We start from the raw sequence: 18592 nt of genomic DNA, 5'->3' as shown, positions 1-18592 counted from the left end.
AGAGCTCTTAAGCACACTCTTTTTGCTTTGGATCACGACTTTAACCACTCAGTCTCAAGCTTTTCACTTGGACCTGCATGCCACAAGCACGTTGTTTGGGATAGCTTGATTTAGCCGTTTAGGCCTGGATTTTATTTCCTTGGGCCCTCCTATCCATTGATGCTCAAAGCCTTGGATCCTTTTTACCCTTGCCTTTTGGTTTTAAGGGCTATTGGCTTTTTCTGCTTGCTTTTTTTCTTTTATATTTTATTTTTTTTGCCACTTTTTTTTTCACAGGCTTTTGTTATTCACTACTTTTTCTTGCTTCAAGAATCAATTTCATGATTTTTCATATTATCATTAGCATTTCTCTTTTTCATCATTCTTTCAAGAGCCAACAATTTTAACATTCATAAACAACAAGATCAAAAATATGCACTGTTCAAGCATTCATTTAGAAAACAAAAAGTATTGTCACCACATCAATATAATTAAACTAAATTCAAGGATGAATTCGAAACTCATGTACTTCTTGTTCTTTTGTATTAAAAACATTTTTCATTTAAGAAAGGTAAAGGATTCATGTAATTATTCATAGCCTTAAGACATAGTTACTAGACACTAATGATCATGTAATAAAGACACAAACATAGACAAAACATGAAGCTCAAAAATCAAACAACAGAGAAATAAGAACAAGGAAGTTAAGGAATGAGTCCACCTTAGTGATGGTGGCACCTTCTCCTTGAAGGACCAATGGTGTCCTTAAGCTCCTCTATGTCTCTTCCTTGCCTCTGTTGCTTAATCCCTAGTGATTTTGGTGCTCCTATCCTTAGTTGCTCCCAATAATTGTGTGGAGGAAAATGTATCCCCTGAGGTATCTTAGGGATTTCTTGATGAGGGAATTCCTCATGCTCTTGTTGAGGTCCATGAGTGGACTCTCTTGATGTGCAGTCAAATGCTCTACTACTGAGTTATGGACCCTTGAGATAAATCTCTCCATCTCCCATGACTCGGAGGTAGAAGCTTTTGTCTTTCCTTTCCTCTTTCTAGAGGTTTCTCCAGCCTTAGGTGCCATAAATGGTTATGGAAAAACAAAAAGCTATTCTTTTACCACACCAAACTTAGAATGTTGCTCGCCCTCGAGCAAAAGAAGAAATAATAAAAGAAGAAAAATAAGATAAGGGGGAGAGGGAGAGAGGTTTATGGTTCGGTCATGTAGGGTGGGTTTGGGTGGGAAAGAAATTTTGAATTTGAAGAAAGGTGGGGTTTATGGGGAAGAGTGGGTGGATGTGATTGGTGAAGGGGTAATGGAGAAGAGAGATTGAGGTGATTGGTGAAGGGTATAGTGTTATTGGATTGTGTAAAAAAGAGAGAAGTGGGGTTGAGGTAGATGGGGATCCTGTGGGGTCCACAGATTCTGAGGTGATCCTGTGGGGTCCACAGATCCTGAGGTGTCAAGGATTTACATCCCTGCACCAATGAGGCATGTAAAATGCCCTCTGCATGCAATCCTGGCATTTAACGCCAGGTTGATGCTTGTTTCTGGCGTTAAACACCAGTTCTATGCTTGTTTTGGGCATTCAACGCCAGTCTGCAGCATGTTTCTGGCGTTGAACGCCAGCATTCCACAGGGTGCAATCCTGGCGTTTAAACGCGAGATTGCTGCATATTTCTGGCATTCAACACCAGATCCATGCTCTGTTTTGGCGTTGAACGCCAGCCAGATGCTCCTTACTGGCGTTTAAACGCCAGTAAGCCCTTCCTCCAGGGTGTGCTGTTTCTTCTACTATTTTTTTATTCTGCTTTTAATTTTAGTATTTATTTTGTGACTCCACATGATAATGAACCTAATAAAACATAAAAGAACAATGAAAATAAAAATAGAATTAGATAAAAAAAATTGGGTTGCCTCCCAATAAGTGCTTCTTTAATGTCACTAGCTTGACAGTGGGCTCTTATGGAGCCTCACAGGTGATCAGGTCAATGTTGTGGACTCCCAACACCAAACTTAGAGTTTGAATGTGGGGGTTTAACACCAAACTTAGAGTTTGGTTGTGGCCTCCCAATACCAAACTTAGAGTTTGATTGTGGGGGCTTTGTTTGACTTTGTAATGAGAGAAGCTTTTCATGCTTCCTCTCCATGGTTGCAGAGGAATATCCTTGAGCTTCAAACACAAGGTAGTCCCCATTCAATTGAAGGACTAGCTCTCCTCTGTCAACATCAGTCACAGCTCCTGCTGTGGCTAGGAAGGATCTTCCAAGGATGATGCATTCATCCTGTTCCTTCCTGGTATCTAAGATTATGAATTCAGCAGGGATGTAAAGGCCTTTAACCTTTACTAACACGTTCTCTACCAATCCATAAGCTTGTCTTACTAACTTGTCTGCCATTTGTAATGAAAATATGGCAGCCTGTACCTCAAAGATCCCCAACTTCTCCATTACAGAGAGTGGCATAAGATTTATACCTAACCCCAGGTCACACAGAGCCTTCTCAAAGGTCATGGTGCCTATGGTATAGGGTACTAAGAATTTACCAGGATCCTGTTTCTTTTGAGGTAGAGTTTGTTGAACCCAAGTATCTAGTTCACTAATGAGCAAGGGAGGTTCACCTTCCCAAATCTCATTACCAAACAACTTGGCATTCAGCTTCACGATGGTTCCTAGATATTGAGCAACTTGCTCTCCAGTTACATCTTCATCCTCCTTAGAGGAAGAATAGTCTTCAGAGCTCATGAATGGCAAAAGGAGGTTTAATACGATCTCTATGGTCTCTATATGACCTTCAGATTCCTTTGGGTCCTCAATAGGAAACTCTTTCTTGTCTGGGAGACGTCCCATGAGGTCTTCCTCATTGGGATTCACGTCCTCCCCTTGCTCTCTAGGTTCGGCCATTTTAACTATGTCAATAGCCTTGCACTCTCTTTTTGGATTTTCTTCAGTATTGCTTGGGAGAGTACTAGGAGGAGTTTCAGTGATTTTCTTACTCAGCTGGCCCACTTGTGCCTCCAAATTTCTAATGGAGGACCTTCTTTCACTCATGAAACTTAAAGTGGCCTTAGACAGATCAGAGACTATATTTGCTAAGCTAGAGGGGCTCTGCTCAGAATTCTCTGTCTGTTGCTGAGAAGATGATGGAAAAGGGTTGTTATTGCTGAGCCTATTTCTTCCACCATTATTAAAGCCTTGTTGGGGCTTTTGTTGATCCTTCCATGAGAAATTTGGATGATTTCTCCATGAGGAATTATAAGTGTTCCCGTAAGGTTCACCCATGTAATTTACCTCTGCCATTGGAGGGTTCTCAGGATCATAGGCTTCTTCTTCAGAAGATGCCTCTTTAGTACTGTTGGATGCATTTTTCTATCCATTCAGACTTTGAGAAATCATGTTGACTTGCTGAGTCAAAATTTTGTTCTAAGCCAATATGGCATTCAGAGCATCAATTTCAAGAACTCCCTTCCTCTGAGGCATCCCATTATTCACAGAATTCTTCTCAGAAGGGTACATGAACTCGTTATTTGCAACCATGTCAATGAGTTCTTGAGCTTCTGCAGGCGTTTTCTATAGGTGAATGGATCCACCTGCAAAATGGTCCAGTGACATCTTAGAAAACTCATATAGACCATAATAGAATATATCCAAAATGGTCCATACTGAAAGCATGTCAGAAGGACACCTTTTGGTCATATGTTTGTATCTTTCCCAAGCTTCATAGAGGGATTCACCATCTTTTTGTTTGAAGGTTTGAACATCCACTCTAAGCTTGCTCAGCTTTTGAGGAGGAAAGAACTTAGCCAAGAAGGCCGTGACCAGCTTATCCCAGGAGTCCAGGCTATCTTTAGGTTGTGAGTCCAACAATGTTCTAGGTCTGTCTCTTACAGCAAAAGGGAAAAGCATGAGCCTGTAGACTTCAGGATCTACTCCATTAGTCTTAACAGTCTCACAGATCTGCAAGAACTTAGTTAAAAACTGATAGGGATCTTCTGATGAAAGTCCATGAAACTTGCAGTTCTGTTGCATTAGAGCAACTAGTTGAGGTTTTAGCTCAAAATTGTTTGCTCCAATGGCAGGGATTGAGATGCTTCTTCCATCAAACTTGGAAGTAGGTGTAGTATAGTCACCAAGCATCCTCCTTGCATTATTGTTGTTGGGTTCGGCTGCCATATCCTTTTCTTGTTCAAAAATTTCAGTAAGGTTGTCTCTGGCTTGTTGTAATTTAGCTTCTCTTAGTTTCCTCTTAAAAGTCCTTTCAGGTTCAGGATCAGCTTCAACAAGAATGCCTTTTTCCTTGTTCCTGCTCATATGAAAGAGAAGAGAACAGAAAAAGAAGAGGAATCCTCTATGTCACAGTATAGAGATTCCTTTATGTTAGTAGAAGAAGAAAGGAGTAGAAGAAGAAAAAAGGTAAGAATCCAAACACAAGGGGGAAAAGAGTGGGTTCGAATTCTTGAGTGGAAGAGAAGTGTTAGTAAATGAATAAATAAATAGGAAGAGATGAGAGAGGGAGAAATTCGAAAATAAATTTTAAAAAAGGGTTAGTGATTTTCGAAAATTAAGAGAATAATTAAAATTAAAATTAAAATTTGAAATAATTAATTAATTAAAAGAATTTTGAAAAAGAGGGAGATGATTTTCGAAAATCTAGAGAGAGAAGTAGTTAGGTGGTTTTGAAAAAGATAAGAAACAATCAAAAGTCAATTAGTTAGTTGAAAATCAATTTTTGAAAAGATAAGAAGTTAGAAAAGATGTTTTAAAATTAAATTTTTGAAAAAGATATGATTTAAAAAAAGATATTTTGAAAAGATATGATTGAAAAAGATATTTTGGAAAAGATTTGATTTTTAAAATTAGAATTGATTACTTGACTAACAAGAAACTAAAAGATATGACTCTAGAATTTAAAGATTGAATCTTTCTTAACAAGAAAGTAACAAACTTCAAATTTTTGAATCAATCACATTAATTGTTAGTAAAGTTTTCAAAATTTTGAAATAAAGATAGGAAAAAGATTTTGAAAATAAAGTTTAAAAATTTTCAAAAAAATAAAAAATGAAAAATATTTGATTTTTGAAAAAGATTTTGAAAAGATAGGATTTTTAAAATTGAAAATTTGACTTGATTTATAAGAAATAGTTAAGTTTTAAAAATTTTTTACTAAGTCAACTCAAATTTTTGAAAATTATGAGCAAAATAAGGAAAAGATATTTTTGATTTTTGAATTTTTAATGAGGAGAGAGAAAAATACAAATATGACCCAAAACATGAAAATTTTGGATCAAAACACATGATGCATGCAAAAACACCAAGAACACATTGAAGGTCATGATGAACATCAAGAACTTATTTTTGAAAAATTTTCAAGAAAAGAAAAACATGCAAGACACCAAACATAGAAATTTTCAATGCTTAGACACTATGAATGCAAGAATGCACATGAAAAACAACAAAAAAACACAAAATAAGAAAACATGAAGATCAAACAAGAAAATTCATCAAGACCAACTTGAAGATCATGAAGAACACATGCATGAATTTTTAAAAAATGCAAAAATTTTTAAAACATGCAATTGACACCAAACTTAAAAATTGACACTAGACTCAAAGAAGAAACACCAAAATATTTTTGATTTTATGATTTTATTAAAAAAATTTTTGTTTTTTTTTTCGAAATTAATCTTTAGAAAAAGGAAAATAAAGAAAAAAAATTTTTGAAAGATTTTTGAAAAATTTTTGAAAAGAAAATTACCTAATTTGAGCAACAAGATGAACCGTCAGTTGTCCAAACTCGAACAATCCCCGGCAACGGCGCCAAAAACTTGGTGCACAAAATTGTGATCATCAACAATGGCGCCAAAGACTTGGTAGCGCTCTCAAACGTGAATCCAACTTTGTCACAACTTCGCCCAACTAACCAGTAAGTGCACTGGGTCGTCCAAGTAATAAACCTTACATGAGTAAGGGTCGATCCCATGGAGATTGTTGGTATGAAGCAAGCTATGGTTATCTTGTAAACCTCAGTTAAGCGGATTCAAATGGTTATAAAGGTTTCGAAATTAAGAATAAATAAAGCATAAAATAAAATAGAGATACTTATGTAATTCAATGGTGGAAATTTCAGATAAGTGCATAGAGATGCTTGTTCCTGTTGAATCTCTGCTTTCCTACTACTTTCATCCAATTCTTCATACTCCTTTCCATGGCAAGCTGTATGTAGGGTATCACTGTTGTCAATGGCTACTTCCCATCCTCTCAGTGAAAAAGGTCCAAATTCTCTTGTCACAGCACGACTAATTATTTGTCGATTCTCGATCATGTCGGAATAGAATCCATTGATTCTTTTGTGTTTGTCATCACGCCCAACAATCGCGAGTTTGAAGCTCGTCACAGCCATTCAATCCCTGAAACCTACTCGGAATACCACAAACAAGGTTTAGACTTTTCAAATCCTCAAGAGTGGCCGCCAAAGGGTTCTAGCTTATACCACGAAGATTCTGATTAAAAAATTCAAGAGATACTCGCTCGTTCTAAGGTAGAACGGAAGTGGTTTTCAGTCACGCGTTCATAGGTGAGAATGATGATGAGTGTCACGGATCATCACATCCATCAGGTTGAAGTGCAACGAATATCTTAGAACAAGAATAAGCTGAATTGAATAAAAAATAGTAGTAATTGCATTAAAACTCGAGGTACAGCAGAGCTCCACACCCTTAATCTATGGTGTGTAGAAACTCCACTGTTGAAAATACATAAGTGATCAAGGTTCAGGCATGGCCGAATGACCAGCCCCCAAAGTCTAAGAACTAAACTTCCAAAGATGGATGCTAAGATAAAAGACGAAAACCAAGATATCTAATACAATAGTAAAATGTCCTATTTATACTAGACTAGCTACTAGGGTTTACAGAAATAAGTAATTAATGCAGAAATTCACTTCCGGGGCCCACTTGGTGTGTGCTTGGGCTGAGCTTGAGCTGTACATGTGCAGAGGCTTCTCCTGGAGTTAAACGCCAAGTTGTAACGTGTTTTTGGCGTTTAACTCTGGTTTATGACGTGTTTCTGGCGTTTGACTCCAGAATGCAGCATAGAACTAGCGTTGAACGCCAGTTTGCGTCGTCTTGATTCGAATAAAGTATGGACTATTATATATTTCTGGAAAGCTCTGGATGTCTACTTTCCAACGCCGTTTAGAGCGCGCCATCTGAAGTTTTGAAGCTCCAGAAAATCTATTTCGAGTGCAGGGAGGTCAGAATCCAACAACATCAGTAGTCCTTTTTCAGCTTAAATCAGATTTTTGCTCAGGTCCCTCAATTTTAGCCAGAAAATACCTGAAATTACAAAAAAACACACAAACTCATAGTAAAGTCTAGAAATGTGAATTTAGCATAAAAACTAATAAAAACATCCCTAAAAGTAGCTAGATCCTACTAAAAACTACCTAAAAACAATGCCAAAAAGCGTATAAATTATCCGCTCATCAGTCACCCACGCGACTGCGTGCCCCTGCAAAATCGACGTAAATGGGTGTATGACAGAGAGTTATGGTGGAGTAGGGCTGGAATGGTGCTGGAAGCACCAGCCCTATCACGCGAACACACGCGTCCGCGTCGTTTTGCAAATATGGCCATTCACGCGATCGCGTCACCCACGCGAACGCGTCACCCAAAAATTTGGCAATAAGAGTTTAAAACAGAGAGTTGCGTGAATGCATGGCTGCACTCGCGCCAATCGCACAGATCAGGCTACACGATCGCGTGACCCACGCATCCGCGTCACCTTATAATTATCACACACCATGCGATCGCGTGATCCACGCGTCCGCGTCACCTACGCCGCACAGCTTATCCAGATCAGCCAAAATATCTTATCTTTTCTTCCCCAAATCCTAATCTTTCTTTTCCCTTCTTCTTTCTTTCTTCTTCCTTCCTTCCTTTTTTATTCTTTCTCACTTTTTACTTACTCTTCCCCCTTCTTTCATCTTCACAATCATCATCAAGGTTCTTTTCTTTCCTTCTTCTCTCTTTACTTTTCCATTATTATTTTTATTTTCTTCTTGTTCCCTCTTTTTACTTTCATTATCTATGTTTTCTTTTTTTTAAACCATTTTAATTGGTGTTGGAAATTTATTTGGGTAATTATTTTCTATATTTTGCTTGTGGATTATTATGGAATTGTTTGACAATTACATTACTTCTTAAAAGGTTGCTTGCATATGCAATTTCATACTTTCAAACAAATTATTTACTATGCATGCTAAGTGTTTGTGAAAAAGCCCGTATGGCATTGTGCATTATTTTAAATTATTATTCTATTCTACTACTCTAATGCCTGTTTTGCACAAAACCCCTTTTATGTTTTATTAATTAAAATATAATTGTCAATACAAACAGATTGTTAGTTTGAAAGAGATGATAATCTAACTTGGACATTTAGTGCTTGATCTATGCTACTGATAAACCACTATTTTATGGTTTTTCTTGTGCTCAATTGAGTGGTTTTTATCAAGCCCACTTATTCATATGAATTGTATGGTTTTACATTCTCTTTCCCGATTTTGTGATATGATTGAAAACATGCTTCTTTGGCTTTTATTTTCTTTTATTTAATCCTCTCTTATTACCATTAGATGCCTTAGAGGGCAGGAATGGCTTAGAGGATGGAAAGGAAGCATGTAAAAGTGGAAGGAATACAAGAAATTGAAGAAATTGCTAAGCTGTACAGCATGACCTCTTCGCACTCAAATGGTCGTAGCTTGAGCTACAGAGGTCCAAATGATACGGTTCAACTTGCGTTGGAAAGCTAACGTCCAGGGCTTCGATTTGATGTATAATTTGCCATAGTGGCCATACTGATAGGCGATGTGAATGCGTGATCTACACAGACGCGTCGCATCTCCAAAAATCAGCGTGGCTAATTTCGTAAACATCGATTTCTGGGCTGTTTCTGACCCAGTTCTCGGCTCAGAAAACACAGATTAGGGGCTATAAAGTGGAGAAATGCAGCCATTCATGGGAGAGACATCATACAACATTCATAATTCACTTTTCATATTTTATATGTAGTTTTTAGAGAGAGAGGTTCTCTCCTCTCTTAGGATTAGGATTAGAATTAGGATTTTTAGAAATTAGGAATTCATCTCCTTCAATCACAGGTTCAATGTTCCTTTAGTTTATTTTTTATTTTTATTATATTACTTTAATTAATATTTATCTTTTCAATTTGGCTTATAACCTTTCCATGTTATGACTTGAATTTATGTTTAGACGTAATTTGATATGTTTCAGATTTATGATTGCTTTATTTACATGAATGCTTTTAATTTAATTTAGAATTTTCTCCCTTTTGGCTTGGGTTAAGTAATTGGTAACGCTTGAGCTGTCAAATAAAGCAGTGGTTGAAATTGGGAGTTGTTCCAATAACTCTAGTCTTTTCATAGGAATTGACTAGGACCTGAGGATCAAGCTAATTAATCCACTTGAATTACCTTCATAGTTAGAGGCTAACAAAGTGGGATTAAAATCCAATTCTCACCACAATTGATAAGGATAGGACTTCCAGTTTTTATACCTTGCCAAGAGTTTATCTTATTATTACTATTTTATTTTTCTTATCATTTAACATACTGGTTTCTTACTTTCAAAACCCCTAATTTACAAGACTCCTAACCAATAATAAGAACATACCTCCCTGCAATTCCTTGAGAAGACGATCCGAGGTTTAAATACTTCTCTTATCAATTTATTTAGGGGTTTGTTACTTGTGACAACCAAAACGTTTGTAAGAAAGGTTGATTGTTTGGTTTAGTAACTATACTTACAATGAGAGTTTACTATAACTTCTAAACCATCAATCTTTAGTTCTTTAGCTACTCATGCATTTGCCAGCATGCCAATAAACATCTTGCATTTAATTGTCATTAGATGCACTTGCTATATTTCCATTGATGAACTTTTCACATGTAGTCATGACCATGTGTTAAAGACATCCTTCTTTACCATGCATTGATTATCACTTGTACTATCCTCTTCCTTGCTCTAACCCTTAGCTTTAAAAGTTACTTTCTTTTTCCTTTTCAGGATGGCCACCAAGAAGGGTAAAGAGAAAGCTACTCCCAAACCACCGGCAAGGAAAGGAACAAAAAGAGCACTAGCTGCGGAGCCACCCGTCCACTTGTACATCTCTGCATGCACCGAGGACGGTGCAATCTTTAAGTGTGGGGAGGTCGATACCGACTTCCGGTGGTTAGCTACTTCCTTTTCAACACCAATTCTTTCTCTTCTTTGTAGTTTGTTGTTGCATTTGCATCTTTGATTGCATGTTTGTTACATTGTGTGCATATTTAACACTACTTGGTTGAAGTAATATTTTCTTTTTCAAGAAAATTTTTATAGCATTTCATTAATTTGAATTAAACTTTTTGAAAAACTTATTTGAAGAAATATTATATTGGAACATGGTTTAGAGCTCAAACACACAAAACCAGTGAGATTTTGAGCCTATTTGATTGGTTGCATCTTATCAACCAATATTTTTTTTTGTGTTGTTCTCTCTAAAATTGTGATCTTTGTCTTGCTTGATTCTATATTTCCATTGTTTAATGTATGCATGCACTTATGTGATTGAGGCCTTGTTTCACTAAGCTTACATACCCATATGGTCTTAACCTTTCATTATCCTTCGCAAACCAATTTGAGCCTATTTTACCCCTTTTATTCTTTACTTTAGCACATCATTAACTCTAAGCGAAAAACAATAATGTCCTTAATTTGAATCCTTGATTAGCTTAGACTAGTGAAAGTGCTCATGAATTAAGTGTGGGAACAGTGGGTTTGGAAACGTTTGGTTTGGGAATTGAGTATGTTAGACTTTCTGTGAAAATGTGAAAAAAAAGGGGACAAAATGCCCCAAAGTAAATGGTGAAAGCAATGCATATGTACTGTACTCGAAATTAGGATGCATGAATATGTGGAAAACATGGTTAATGGATAGTTAGGTTTTGTATTTTGATTACATGGATTGTCCTAAGTTAGGTGGAAAGTTTAAGTTAATTAAGGATTCAGATTTTAGTCCACTTGGCCAAATACGATCCTACCTTGACCCTAACCCCATTACAACCCTCAAAAGACCTCTTGATTTGTGTATTGGTGCATTAAATTTTTGTTGATTGTTAGATGAAGAGAAAGCCTTAGAAAGTGAGATTAGTAGAGAATTAAGAGAATCGAACCTTAAACACTTGAGTGATTAGAGTGTATACACTTTCGGTGAAGGTTCGATGCTCGATTCTTTGTTCCCGGCTTTCATGAGCTCTTTTCTTCTGCAAGTTTACTTGTACTTTATTTTGTGATTCGAATTAGTAAAATCCAGTTCATATTTGTTCTTGAAAGATTTATTTACTTTTCACCAAGTAGGTAGAATCATTTTTGCATGTAGTTGCATTCATATAGATAGTTTGCATTTCATACATTCTACCATTCCCCCTTCACTCTTTTAGTTCTCTTGAGCTTAGCATGAGGGCATGCTAATGTTTAAGTATGGGGGGGTTGATAAACCACTATTTTATGGTTTATATTGTGCTAAATTGAGTGATTTTTCATCCATTACTCTCACGCCTATTCATAGAAATCGCATGTTTTACGTTTTCCTTCCTGATTTTGTGCTATGACTGAAAACATGTTTCTTTGGTCTTAATTTAGCTATTTTAATCCTCTTTTATTACCATTCGATGCATTGATATGGGTGTTAAGTGTTTTTAGAGATTACAGGGCAGAATTGCCTCAGAGGATGGAAAGGAAGCATGCAAAAGTGGAAGGAATACAAGAAACTGAAGGAATTGCCAAAGCTGTCAGCCTGACCTCTTCGCACTCAAACGGTCATAACTTGAGCTACAGTGGTCTAAATGAGGTGGTTCCAGTTGCGTTGGAAAGCTAACATCCAAGGCTTCGTAACAATATTTAATTTGCCATAGCTGCCCCAAAGCCAGGCGACACGAACGTGTGGATCACGCGAATGCGGGACCAGGAAAAAAATGCAATCCACGCGAACGCGTGGACAACGCTTCCGACTTTGCAGCGACCTGTACGAATTTCTGGACTGTTTTTGACCCAGTTTTTTGCCCAGAAAACACAGATTAGAGGCTATAAAGTGGGGGAATGCATCCATTCATGAAATAAGCTGATAATTCACAATTTTAGGTTTTATATGTAGTTTCTAGAGAGAGAGGTTCTGTCCTCTCTCTTAGGTTTTAGGATTTAGGATTTCTTTTAGGATTAGGATTTCTACTTCTCAATTTCCAGGTTCAATGTTCCTTTTATTTATTTTCCCAATTTAATTAATGAACTTTTCCATGTTAGATTTTCTTTTATTAATGCAATTTGAGGTATTTTAGATATATGATTTTTATTTAGCTTTCTATATTCTTGGCTTTGGTTGAGTAATTAGAGACTCTTGAGTTATCAAACTCTTTTGTTGATTGATAATTGGAAGTTGCTAATTGACTTGAATTCCACTAACTCTAGTCTTTCTTTGGGAATTGACTAGGACTTGAGGATTCATATTGATTTATCCACTTGACCTACCTTCATAGTTAGAGGTTGACTTAGTGGGAGCAACAAGCAATTCTCATCACAATTGATAAGGATAAAAAGGATAGGACTTCTAATTTTCATACCTTGCTAAGAGTTTTCTTAGCTATTGATTTATTAATTCATGCAATTTATTTCTCTTGTTCAAACCTTTCAGAAACCCAAAAATAATGTTTTCCATAACCAATAATAAAATACACCTCCCTGCAATTCCTTGAGAAGGTGACCCGAGGTTTGAATACTTCGGTTTATAAATTTTACTGGGTTTGTTGCTTGTGACAACCAAAACTTTTGCACGAAAGGATTCTCCATTGGTTTAGAAACTATACTTACAACGCGAACTTATTTGTAAATTCTTTACCGATAGAAAATCCACTCGTCACAACTATCTTGACGTTTAGCTCCTTACGAAGATGAGTTTGCGCTCAGATTTTTGCTCGTAACAGTGAATTTTCTTCCTGTCTTCTCATGAATGAGCTCCACATGTTCTAAAGACAGGACATGACTCACTGTATGTGATAAGACTGGCTTCTTAGTGAAGACAACTCTCATGCCAGGTGAGAGGCCTTCAATTGGGACTTTCTTGTCCCTCTAGCCTTTAGGTACTTTCTTTTTTGTACCTTTGTGCTTAGAGCTTATTGATGGCTGTCCAACACCAAACTTAGATTTGATGTTTTGGGGCTCTACAGAGCTCTGCATAGAAAGAGAGGGTTGGCACACTAGGTGTTGCACAGTTATCTCTCTTTTAGAGGGAGAATTGGGATGATGCATCTTGAATAAGATGTGATCCTCCCCTAATTGTAGGGTCTGTTCTCCTTTAGCCACATTAATGATAGCATTAGTAGTGGCTAGGAAAGGTCTTCCATGGATGACACAGTCATCCTCATCCTCTCCAATGTCCAAGACAATGAAGTTTTCTGGGATGTAGTGGTTTTTAGCCTTTACCAAGACATCCTCTATTAAGCTATATGGCTTCTTCATTGTCTTGTCTGCCATCTCTAATGAGATGTGTGCAGTGGTGTGGAATTTATAACCCACAAACTAATCGGCAAGTGCACCGGGTCGTACCAAGTAGTACCTCAAGTGAATGAGGGTCGATCCCACGAGGATTGATGGACTAAGCAACAATGGTTAAGTGATTTACTTAGTTAGACAAACAGGAAATGGTGTTTGAGAGTTCAAAAAGTATTAAATAGGAAACTCAAAATATTAGAAGACAGGCAATAAATAAGTTGGGAATACAATATGGAGAAGGCAGTTAAGGCTTCAAAGTTATCTAGTTTCTGCATTGACTTTTCTTATTAATTTATTTTAATCATGTAAGATTTAATTCCTGGCAAACTATATATGACTAAACCCTAATTCCTTAGACCTTTTTTAGTCTCCTCTAAAATTCATCAACCGCTAATTCCTTGGTCAATTAATTCCAATTAGAGGGTGAAGTTCAATTCTAGTTATATGCCACAGAAATCCTAATTACCCAAATATAAGGGGATTATATATCACGTATCCCGTTAAATCCAGATAAATTAGAAATTTAGGAGAATATGTTTTCAAGCTGTTGTTCAAGTAAAGAGCTTTTCCAAGTTATACAAGAACTCAATTAGAAAGAGGGTCATACTTCTGTTCTACCAAATTTCATAAAATAAAGAACAAAAACAATTCTTGAAGTATAAATTAGTACATGAATTAAAATAGAAAAAACAAGAAACAGAATCAATCCATACAATAGACAGAGCTCCTAACCTTAACAGTGGAGGTTTAGTTGCTCATGGAAAAATCCCCAGAAGAAAAGTTTTTTCTTTTTATATCTAATCCTAATTAATTTAAAATCTATTTTCTAAAATTAAAATAATATCTTTTCTATTTCAAAATAAAATTTAAATTTAAATCAGAATTAATTAAATAATTCACGCCTTGTAACGTGGGAACCACTTGGCTTCACTGGATCCACGCCTAACTTGGCTAAGAGCTGCGCCTAACTTCATGCTGTTCACCACACAAGGCGCCTTACTTGGACTGAAGAGGAGGCAATGCGCCTTACTTGGAGGAGAGCAAATGTTGCGTGTTGTTGTTGTTTCTTGTGCTAACTTGAGAAATCTCAAGTTAGGCGCAGCCTTGGCAAAGTTGATGGAAGAGAAGTATAAACTATTATATATCATTGGAAAGATCTAGAAGTTAGCTTTCCAACGCTACTAAAATCACATCCATTGGACCTCTGTAGCTCGAGTTATTTAGGTTTGAGTGAAGAGAGGTCAGGGTTGACAGCATCATTCGCCTTCTTCTCTTTTTCTGCAGAAACTCTATCAGATCCAGCCAAATGCTACCTAAAATAAACAGAATTGCACAAGACTCAAAGTAGCATCCATAGTGGCTAAAAGATAATTAACTCTTGATTAAACTCAATAATTTAATTACAAATTCACTAGGAAAAGATAGGAAAGATGCTCACGCATCATGCAGCTTGTACCTCAAGGATGCCCAGCTTCTCCATTACAGAGAGTGGCATGAGGTCATGGTTCCTTTGGTGTAAGGAATCAGAAAGAATCTAGGATCTGGAAGCTTTTGGGGTAGCTCTTGCTGAACCAAAGCATGGAGTTCTTTGGTGAGCAGTGGAGGTTCTTCCTCTAGAGGCTTTGTAATAAATAACTTGGCACTCAGAAGTGTATTCAAGGAAACCTCAAGTGTCTTTTTGGTTTCCATTTATTCTGGGATAGAAAGTTCTTGAGTGGGATTTAGGCACTCAAAGGGTGTGCTTTGGCTGGAGTTCAACACCATCTCTGTTAGCTTATTGGGCATTGAACGCCCTTGCTGTCCACCCAGACTGGCGTTAAACACCCATCCCTCTAGCATTCTGGGCGTTGAACGCCCAGCAGGGATGTCCTTGCTGCCGTTCAACGCCAGCTTCCCTTGTTATGTGGGAGTTGAACGCCCAGTGAGGGGTTCCTCACTGGCGTTCAGCACCAGAAAGCCTTCCTGGTTGGGCATTGAGCGCCCAGTGAGGGGTTCCTCACTGGAGTTTAACGCCAAAAAGCCTGGGTGTTTGGGCATTTAACGCCGAGCCAGTGCTCCCTGGCTGGCGTTCAACGCCAACTCTACTGCCAGGATGGGCATTAAATGCCCAGTGATGGGTTCCTCACTGGCGTTTAACGCCATGCTTGCTGTCATGCCCAGTGAAGGCTTCTTCACTGGCGTTCAATGCCACCCCATTATCCTCAGTTTTGGCCTCTACCTTCATGGTTATGGCCTTGCACTCTTCTCTAAGATTAACCTCAGTGTTACTGGAAAGAGTTTCAGGAGAAATTTGAGGGATCCTCTTGCTCAGTTGACCAACTTGCACCTCCAAGTTTCTAATTGAGGACCTTGTTTTATTAATGAAACTATGGATGGTCTTAGAGAGGCTGGAAACTAGAATAACTAAGTCAGAGAGGTTCTGGTTAGAGGTTTCCATATTCCCTTGAGAAGATGGGAATGGTGGTTTGTTGTTGAACCTATTCTGGTTCCTACCACCTTGATTGTTATTGAAATCTTGCTGAGGTTTCTGTTGATCCTTCCATGAGAGGTTAGGATGGTTCCTCCATGAAGGGTTGTAGGTGTTTCCATAGGGTTCTCCCATGTAATTCACTCCTCCTTGGTGGGTTGATCAGGATCATAAGCTTCTATTTCAGAAGAAGCTTCCAGAGTAATGCCAGCTGCAGTTTGCATTCCAGTCAGACGCTGGGAGACCATATTGACTTGCTGAGTTAAGATCTTATTCTGAGCCAGGATGGCATTCAGAGAATCAACTTCATGAACTTTTTTCTTATAAGAGGTCCCATAGTTTACTGGATTTCTTTCAGAAGTGTACATGAATTGGTTGTTTGCAACCATCTCAATGAGTTCTCTTGCTTCTGCAGGCATTTTCTTCAAGTGGAGGGATCCACCTACAGAGCTATCTAATGAAATCTTGGATATCTCAGACAAGCCATCATAGAACATGCCTATGTGGACCATTCTGAGAGCATGTCAGGAGGACATCTTCTAATTAATTGCTTGTATCTTTCCCAAGCTTCATAGAGGGATTCACCTTCTCTTTGTCTGAAGGTTTAAACTTCCACTCTAATTTTGCTCATCCTTCGAGGGGGAAAGAATTTAGCCATAAAATCATTCACTAGCTTTTCCCAAGAGTCTAAGCTCTCTCTTGGTTGGGCATCTAACCATAGCTTAGCGCTGTCTCTTACAGCAAACAGAAAGAGCATAAGCTTGTAGACTTCAAGATTAACTCCATTAATCTTTACAGTATCACAGATATGTAAGAACTCAGCCAAGAATTGATGTGGATCTTCCATTAGAAGTCCATGGAATTTGTAGTTCTGCTACAGAAGAGAGACTAACTGAGGCTTAAGCTCAAAATTGTTAGCTCCAATGGAAGGTACAGAGATACTTCTGCCATAAAAGTCAGAGGTCGGCATGATGAAGTCACCAAGGACCTTTCTAGGCTCCTCTTGAGGTTCAGCCATGTCCTCTCTTTCTTGTTCAAAACTTTCTGAAAGGTCTCTTCCGGAGTGTTGTGCTTTAGCTTGTTGTAAATGCCTCCTTAGAGTCTTCTCAGGTTTAGGATTAGGAGTCAAGAGGTGTTCTTTATCCCTATTCCTGGTCATCAACAATAAGCTCCTCCTTAAAGTGAGATGTGAAGAAAGAAGAGAGAAATAAAAGTGAATATAGAAGATGAGAGAAGGATAGAGGTCAAATGATATGAGTATAGATGAGAAGAAGTATAAATAGAAAAAGTAAATAAGAATTAAAATATTTTTGTTTTTATTCTATTTATTTATTATTTTCAAAAATTATGGTTAATAATTTTAAAAGAATTGAAAATTAGTCAATGAATTTTCAAAAATAGAAGAGAGAGAAGAAGAAATAGTTTTCGAAAATTGAGAGAGAGAAGTGTTAGTTAGTTAGTTTTGAAAAAGAAGACAGAGAAGAAAGAGAGAGTTTTCGAAAATTAAGAAGAGATGAGAGTTAGTTAGGTAGTTTTGAAAAAGAAGAGAGAGAAGATAAGATATAAATTAAGAAAATATTTGAATTTAAAGTAAGATAGAAGCTAAGATAAAAAAAGATTTAAATTTGAAATTTTAAAAAGATAAGAAAAGATAAGATAGGAAATTAAAAAGATTTGAAAAAGATTTAATTTAGAAAAGATAAGATAAGAAACAAAAAAGATTTGAAACACAATTTGAAAAAGATAAAATTTTGAAATTTGATTTTGAAAAAGATTTAATTTTAAAAATTGAAATTTGAGAAAGATAAGATTTTTAATTTTGAAATTTGAAATTTGAATTTTTAAAATTTGAAAATTGAAAAAGATAAGGTAAGATTTTTGAAAAAGATATAATTTTTATTTTCGAAAAGATTTGATTTTTGAAAACTTGACAACTAAGATATGATAAGATAAAATTTTGAAATCAAAATCTGAATTTTTATTTTAAAATTTCGAAAATAATGTAAAAAGATAAGAAAAGATATTATTTTTTTTATTTTTGAATTTAATGATGAAAGAGAAAAACACACAAAAGACTGAAAACTTAAAATTTTTAGATCTAATGTTCCTTATTTTCGAAAATTTGGAGGGAAACACAAAGGAACACCAAACTTAAAAATTTTAAGATCAAAACACAAAAAAGACATAAGAACACCTTGAAGACTAACAAGAACATGAAGAACAAGACTCAAGAAATTTAAAGAACACAAGAACACACAAAGAACACCAAACTTAAAATTTTTAGAAAACCAAACATAAATTTTTGAAAATCAAAAGAAAAATAACAAGAAGACACCAAACTTAAAGATTTGACATAAGATTTAACCAAAGAAACAATTTTTAAAAATTTTTAGAAAGTAAGACTCAAAGAAAATGCAAGCCTCAACAAGAACAAATACAAAAGACTCAAACACCAAACTTAAAAATTGAAACAAGGCTCAAATAAAAAGACGCTAATTTTAAAAGATTTTTTAGAAAAAGGACTCAAGATTTTAGAAAATTACATGTGACA

The 18592-nt window shown here is 36.5% G+C and overlaps 2 non-coding genes across 2 annotated transcripts; both read left to right on the top strand.

Moving 5' to 3' along the window:
• Nucleotides 1–3639: 3639 nt before the first annotated feature.
• LOC127747974 (small nucleolar RNA R71) lies at nucleotides 3640–3747 on the top strand. Its single transcript, XR_008009918.1, has one exon. It is a non-coding gene; the product is annotated as a small nucleolar RNA R71 (small nucleolar RNA).
• A 12810-nt stretch (nucleotides 3748–16557) lies between these two features.
• On the top strand, nucleotides 16558–16666 carry LOC127747940 (small nucleolar RNA R71). Its single transcript, XR_008009886.1, has one exon. It is a non-coding gene; the product is annotated as a small nucleolar RNA R71 (small nucleolar RNA).
• Nucleotides 16667–18592: the final 1926 nt, after the last annotated feature.

The sequence above is a fragment of the Arachis duranensis genome, chromosome 5 (genome assembly GCF_000817695.3).
Source record: "Arachis duranensis cultivar V14167 chromosome 5, aradu.V14167.gnm2.J7QH, whole genome shotgun sequence".
Taxonomy (NCBI): Eukaryota; Viridiplantae; Streptophyta; class Magnoliopsida; order Fabales; family Fabaceae; genus Arachis; species Arachis duranensis.
The sequence above is the reverse complement of the archived record's forward strand: the minus strand, read 5'-3'. Positions and strand labels throughout refer to the sequence as shown.